Consider the following 6,796-nt stretch of genomic DNA (forward strand, 5'->3'; position numbering starts at 1 on the left):
GGGCTGTGCTGAGCAGGCCCAGCCCTCACATCCCCCCAGCCAACGCCGGCTGCCCGGGGGGCTTGGGAGGGACCCCCAGCCCGTGTGCCCCACACTGAGCTGGCAGAGAGAGAGCCAAGGGACAGGGCCACGGGCAGGGCCCCGGGTGAGGGACAGGCAGGGCCATTGCAGGGCCACGGTGAGGGCAACCTGTGGCAGCAGAGCTGCCCAGGGCCGGGGGCAAACGGGGGTGTTGGGACCAGCCAGTGCTGAGGCCGAGCAGAGCATGAGGCCTCTTGCAGAGCCCTGGAGCAGCCTCCCACTTGCCAACCCTGCCCTGGTGGGGTGACACTGTCCCCTCCCTACAGGACACATCCCCAGAACTCTTCAGGGGGGACCTTTTGTGTCTCTTTCTGGTTGCTGATTCCTGCTGGGGACCCGAGGGAGCCTCTGCAATCCCATGCATGTGGCACAATCTCCTCTGCAGAGCTTGACCCACTGCAGACTTTGCAGGGAAATCTGTGCTGGCAGCCCGAGTGTGTCACGACCCCCTGTGCTCCCCCAGGATATTTGGGAGGAGTTCCCCCTTCCTGGGCACTCATGGGATGGGGGTTGATTGTTCTCCTGCTGTTGCTTCTCCTCTTCTGCTGGCTCTTGGGGGTGGGCAGGAGGTGTTTTTTGGGGGTGCCGGGCTGGGTTGGGGGCAGAGCCCCGGCGGTGGGTGGGGGGATGCAGGTCCCCCCCACGGTGGGGGTTGGTGTTGCTGGGTCAGGCCCCGCCGGCTCCATTGTCAGCCCGGTGCCGGCGGGGGGGACACAGCGGGTTTGGGGCCCCCCGGGAGTGCCGGGGGTGGGTGTGGAGCCCGGGAGCTGCCGAGTGTGGAGGGCGGAGCGGGGAGATGGCGGAGCTGGGGGACCCCCAGCAGCCTGGAGGGGGGAGCACAGAGAGAGAGGAGCCCTGGGACCCCCAGGAGCCTGAAAAGTGGGGCATAGAGAAGGGGAAACCTGGACAGTGGGGACCCCTGGGATCCCCAGAACAACAAAGTGGAAAACGTGGAAGGGGAGAATGTCTGGGAATATGGCACCCTGAAGGTGAGAGTCAGAGGAGAAGGGACTCTTGGGACCCCCAACACCCCAGAGGAGTCAGAGGGTCAGTCAGGGGAGACCCTCTGAACCCCAGAGGGAAGAGACCAGAGAGGAGGAATTTCTGGGATTATTTTTTTGCGCTGCATGTTCATAGTTTCGAGTATTTTTTGACTTAGCTGTAACGTTTTGCAGTTTGGGGGGGCGAGGGTCTTCTTGCTATTGTCTGAGTCTTGGTGTTTTGGAGTGTTTTATTGACACAGGACGCCCAGTGAGTTCTAGGAGGAACCCCCAAGCCAACGTGCTCAGCCCTTGTTTTCCCCCCATCAGGATTTGTCCTTCCCAAAGCTTGGGCGGATGGAGGAGGAGGCTGCGAGGAAGAGGAAGATGCCTTGGGCCCCCCAGGCAGGTGAGGAGGAAGTCAGTGTCCCTTTGGGCGGGTGTTGTGCTGGCTCTGTCAGCCCAGCATGGCCCCGGCTGCAGGACAACCCCGCTGGCGCCGCCGTCCTGCCGGGGCCGGAGTTGGGGGGATGTCCTTGGCCTTCCCTGTGGGCCGGAGGCAAATCCCCTGCCTGTCCTTGCTTCCTGCCCCAGGCCCCGAGCTGAGGAGGGAGAGCCCGGAGGACAAATCCCCCCGTGAGACCCTGGTGGGAGAGGCCGTTTTGAAGGGCTCCCCGGCGCAGGAAGGCAGTGGGGAGGAAAAGGGCCGGAGATCCCCCCGCAGGAGGGGCTCCAAAGCCAGCCCAGGGTGCTCTGAGGAGGAAAGAGCCAGCCTGTGCCGGGAAGGCGACCGGAGCTTGAGGGGGAGCTCTGACCTGGTGGTCCCTGAGCAGCCTCCCAGCAGAGAGAAGCCCTTCCAGTGCTTGGAATGTGGGAAGAGCTTCAGGAAAAGCTCCAACCTGATTAGACACCAGCACATCCACACTGGGGAGCGGCCCTACAGGTGTGGGGAATGTGGGAAGAGCTTCCGCTGTAGCTCCCACCTCCTCACCCACCAGCAGATCCACACGGGGGAACGACCCTACACGTGTAGGGAATGTGGGAAGAGCTTCAGCTTCTGCTCCAACCTCCGCACCCACAAGCGCATCCACACTGGGGAACAGCCTTATTCTTGTAAGGAATGTGGGAAGAGCTTCAGCCGAAACTCCCACCTCCTTTCCCACCAGCACATCCACTCTGGGGAACTGCCCTACACATGTGGGGAATGTGGAAAGAGCTTCAGGAAGAGCTTCCACCTCCTCACCCACCAGCACACGCACACTGGGGAACGGCCCTACAAGTGTGGGGAATGTGGGAAGAGCTTCAGGCAGAGCTCCAACCTGATCCAACACCAGCGCATCCACAGTGGGGAACGGCCCTACAAGTGTGGGGAATGTGGGAAGAGCTTCAGGCAGCAATCCGGCCTGCTCACCCACCAGCGCATCCACACTGGAGAACGGCCCTACAAGTGCTTGCAATGTGGGAAGAGGTTTCCGACCAGCTCCAATCTCCTCCTGCACGAGCGGACGCACACGGATGAGAGGCCCTTCCGCTGCACCGACTGCGGGAAGGGCTTCAAGCAGAACTCCACCCTCGTCACCCACCGGCGCATCCACACCGGGGAGAGGCCCTACAAGTGTGGGGAGTGTGGGAAGAGCTTCACCCACAGCTCTCACTTGACCAGACACCAACGGACCCACCAGTAAGAGAAGCCCCACCAGTGCCCCGACTGCGGGAAGAGCTTTGGCTGCCGCTTCCACCCCGAATGAACCCCCTGATGCTGAGGCAACCCCTGGAGTGCAGTGACTGTCAGTCCATCCCTTTTACCACAAAGGACCAGTCCCCTTTCCCAGGGGCAGCTTCTTCTCACAGAACCCTTCTTGGGAGGTGTGTGGAGATTTCTACCTTGGCTGGGGACCCCCCAAGGTCACTGCTGGAGGTTGAGAGCAGAGATCTCTCTCCATGAATGTTGATCTGGGGGAGTTCCATCCAACCGTAATTAGGAATTACAGTTTTTGTGCCAGTTTGGGTAGAATTGCTTCAACAATTGCTTTAGTGTAGAGCACTGTCCTATCTTATGCCGTTCTCCTGGTAGTTTTAGTGTTTCTGTTGTGCCGTAAATAATTCTGATGAAGATCTTTTGTCTGATCATTTGGAACCCTAAATAAATTAATTTCTCTCAATAGATCTGATTTGCCATCATTTAACCTGGAGGACAAAAATGATTCAGTTACACCTCTGTAATTCCTCTAAACTGAAAGTGTTGGCATAATCCAAGGCTGAGATTGGATCCAGCACCCCACAGGAAGTTGGGAGCTCAGGGGGGCCACCCCCCTTTCCCAACCCCTCTGTGCCCAAAGACCCCCATGAGACCATCCGACCCACCAGACCACCCCCCCTTTTCCACCCTTCTCCCTGTTCCTTCCATATTCCCATTGTCCCCTCAATCCCCCATTTCCCCCCTGAACAGTTTTGGGGTCCCAACCCCCACTGTTTGCCCCCTCTCCTGTGGGCACTAAAGGAGAAAATGAGGCTGCACACACAGAGTTCCATTGTGGGACTTGTCCTCCCATCTTTCCGGTGTCCCCCTTTCATTGGGGTTCCTTTGGAAACAGCGCCTGGGCTTTGTCTTTTAGTCCACCAGAGTTCCCAGCATGGCCCCAAAGCAGTGCCCTGATCCCACACATTCCCCTCCCCTCATGTGCTGGCTGTGTTCAGCCACCAGAGAAAAACACAGGCTGCCATGCAGAGCGTTCCAAGTGGTTTCCACTTTGGCAAACAGCACTCTCTGGATGGGAAACACCAGTCAAGGCCAAAACACTCCTTTTGGATCCAAATTAACTGAATGCAGCTGTTGCTGCCTTATGTTGTTCCCACATAAATTCTCAGGGTTCCTTTGCTTCCAGGAGGCCCCACATGCCCCAATGGCCCCTGGATTCCAAGAGCTTCCACAGTCTCCAAAGGTTCCTTTACTTCCATGAGGCCCTGCAGTCCCAAAATGCCCTTTGGATTCTCGGAGATTTCCCATTGTCCCAGAGTCCCTTGTGCTTCAGAAGCAGCTGCAGTGGGACAGTGGCCCCTTGGTTCCGTGAGCTCTGCAGTGTTCCAGGAATCCTTGGGTTCCAGGAGAGCCTGCAGTTCCACAAGGAGCACTTGAATGCAGGAGGTTCTGCAGGGTCCCAATGGCCCCTGGATTCTGGGAGGTTCAGAAATATCTCCGGGCTCCCTTGGTTCCAGGAGGACACACATGTCAGCAGGAACCCTTGGTTCCAGGAGGTTCGACAGTGTCCCAGAATTCCTTTGATTTCATGAGGCCCTGGATTGTCCCAATGGCCTCCTGATTCCATCAGCCCCCTCAATGTCACAATGGTCCCTTGGTTCCGTGAGTTTCTGCAGCGTCCCAGGGTTCCTTTTGTTCCATGGGGAGCTGCAGTGTCACAATGGGCCCTGAATTCCAGGAGTTTTGCCAGGGCGACAGTGTTACCTTGATTCCATGAGATTCCACAGTGTCCCAGGGTTCCTTTGGCTCCCGAAGGCCCTGCAGTGTCCCAATGGTCCTTAGTTCCATGAGGTTCCACCATGTCCTTGCTGGAACATGCGTGGCTGTAATGCTGCCCCACCTGCAGAGCTGCCTCCAGCTCTGGGCTCCAGCACAGGAAGGACATGGACCTGTTGGAGTGAGTCCAGAGGGGAGCAGCAAGAGGATCAGAGGGATGGAGCAGCTCTGCTGTGAAGAAAGGCTGAGAGAATTGGGATTGTTGAGGCTGGAGAAGAGAAGGCTTTGGGGTGACTTAATTGTGGCCTTGTAGTGCCTGAAAGAAGCCAACCAGAAAGATGGAGAGAGACTTTGGACAAGGGCCTGGAGTGACAGGACAAGGGGCAGTGGCTTCACACGGGTAGAGGGAAGGGTTGGAGGAGATAGTAGGAAGGAAATCTTTCCTCTGGGGGTGCTGAGATGCTCTTTAAGGCCCCTCCCAAGCCAAAGCATTCCATGATTGTGGGACTGGTGGGTGAGGTGGTGGTCGGAGCCGTCTGGGGCACAGGGACCCAAATGAGGGAGTTTTCCATTGTGGGGGAAGGAAGGAGGGGGCAGCAGAACTGACCCCTTGGACACCTGGCAGGCAGGCTTTGGCTGGAAGCTGCTGATGGGGAGCTGAGTGAAGCCCCCACAATGGAGGAGGAAATGGTCAGTGACCTACTCTGCCAATGAGACCCCCCCAAGTGCCTGGACCCACATGGGATGCAGCCAGGAGTCCTGAGGGAGCTGGAGAAAGAGCTGGCCAAGCCACTCTCACTCATTCCCCAGCAGTGCTGCACAACTGCACAAGTCCCAGCTGACTGGCAACAAGCAAATGGGATGCCCATCCCCAGGAAGGGCCAAAAGGAGCATCAGAGGGACTGGAGAGCTGCTCAGCAGGAAGGGACTTGGGGGTGCTGCTTGACAGGGGCTGGATATGAGGCAGAGTGTGCCCAGCGGGGCAAGAAGGCCAAGGGCATGGTGGCCTTTGTGGAGAAGAGTGTGGCCAGCAGGAGCAGAGAACTGATTGCCCCTCTGTGCTGGGCACTGGGGAGGCCCCACCTGGAGTGCTGTGTCCAGTTCTGGCCCCTCAGTGCCAAAAGGCCCTTGAGGGGCTGGAGCGTGTCCAGAGAAGGGAACGGAGCTGGGGAAGGCTCTGGAAAACATGTCTGCTGAGGGACGGCTGAGGGAACTGGGCTGGTTGAGTCTGGAGAAGGGGAGGCTCAGGGGGGATCTCATTGCTCTCTGCAATGATCTGAAAGGAGGTTTTAGTGGGTGTGGGGATCGGTCTCTTCTGCAAAGCCTTTAGTGACAGGAAGAGAGGAAACAGCCTTAAGGTGCATCAGGTGAGGCTCAGATTAGATATTCAAAAACCCTTTTTCCCCTGAGAGAGTGTTCAGGCATTGGAACAAGTAGCCCAGGGAGGTGGTGGAGTCTCTGGAAGTGTTCAGGTGTGTGGTGGGTTGACTTTGGCTGGACACCAGGTGCCCTCCCAGCTGCTCTATCACTCCCCTTCTCAGTAGGACAGGGGAGGGAGTAAGGTGGGAAAAAAACAACCTGTGGATTGAGATAAGACAGTTTATTTAAAGCAAAAGACAGCAGGGTTTGTTCTCTGCTTCCCATGAGCAGCCATGGTCGGCCACTCCCCAGGAGCAGGGCTTGGGTCCGCGGGACGGTTCCTCAGCAGGCAGCCATCAGACAATGAATGCCCCCCTCCTGCTCCGGGCCTCAGCTTTTAGAGCTGAGCTGACCTCCCATGGGCTGCAATGTCCCTTGGGTCAGTTGGGCTCAGCTGGCCTACTTGGGTCCCCTGCCAGGCTCTTGCCCTCAGCTAAGGAAGGAATGTCCCAGTGTTGGTGCTGTGCTCAGCAGGGGCCAAAACACTGGGGTGTTCTCAACACCCTTCCAGCTGCCAATGCCAAGCCCAGCCCTGGGAGCGCTGTTGTGGGGAACTGAACTGCAGCTCAGCCAGACTCAACCCAAATATCTATGGCAATAACATCCTTAGGTGTTGTATGATAGATCTATAAGATATTACAAATAATAAGAATAATAAGGCAAGTGACACACACACAGTCCCCCAAACTCCTGCCTGGGTTTGTTCCCTGGGGGTCTCTGCAGCAGCAAGCACAGCCCCACACTGACTGCTCTGGGCTGTGCAGGCATTTGTGGTTCTGCCTGTCTCACACACACCCCCAACCTTGGTATGGATCTGGATGTCACTGGATGTGATGTCACA

The 6,796-nt window shown here is 57.6% G+C and overlaps 1 pseudogene; it reads left to right on the forward strand.

Annotated features, from left to right (window-relative positions):
- The window catches only part of LOC127461896 (zinc finger protein 493-like), a 431,778-nt pseudogene extending 428,934 nt beyond the window's left edge, over positions 1 to 2,844 (forward strand).
- The last annotated feature ends 3,952 nt before the right edge of the window (positions 2,845 to 6,796 follow it).

Source organism: Manacus candei, unplaced genomic scaffold (genome assembly GCF_025592945.1).
Source record: "Manacus candei isolate 608988 ecotype Guabito, Panama unplaced genomic scaffold, ASM2559294v1 h1tg000115l, whole genome shotgun sequence".
NCBI classification, from domain to species: domain Eukaryota; kingdom Metazoa; phylum Chordata; class Aves; order Passeriformes; family Pipridae; genus Manacus; species Manacus candei.